We start from the raw sequence: 289 nt of genomic DNA on the forward strand, positions 1-289 counted from the left end.
GGACGAGGAGTTAAAACACCAACTTGCAGTTTACAGAACCACACGTGTTGGCGACTGAGCGAATTTATTGTTCATTAACAAGCCGAGGAACGCGAGAGAACTTGAAGAACAGAAGAAAGGCAGAAACAACAGAGAACACTGCCAGCTAACCAGCGCGTGAAAAGTTTGAAGGTAAGCGGTGTTGTGGAGGAAGGTAAGAATGTAGCTTGAGAGGTTTCTTCTCATTTTTCTTTGTACTTTTGTGCTTTTTTCGGACTAAGGGAGCTTGTGTTACTGCTGCTACTCTTTC

General features: G+C 43.9%; 1 protein-coding gene across 1 annotated transcript in view; it reads left to right on the top strand.

Annotated features, from left to right (window-relative positions):
- The window catches only part of LOC119590732, a gene marked incomplete at both ends in the record, with an annotated part of 85,576 nt that continues 85,287 nt past the window's right edge, over nucleotides 1–289 (top strand). The window contains 1 exon segment of the mRNA XM_037939422.1: nucleotides 1–171.

The sequence above is a fragment of the Penaeus monodon genome, chromosome 27 (genome assembly GCF_015228065.2).
Source record: "Penaeus monodon isolate SGIC_2016 chromosome 27, NSTDA_Pmon_1, whole genome shotgun sequence".
Classification (NCBI taxonomy): Eukaryota; Metazoa; Arthropoda; class Malacostraca; order Decapoda; family Penaeidae; genus Penaeus; species Penaeus monodon.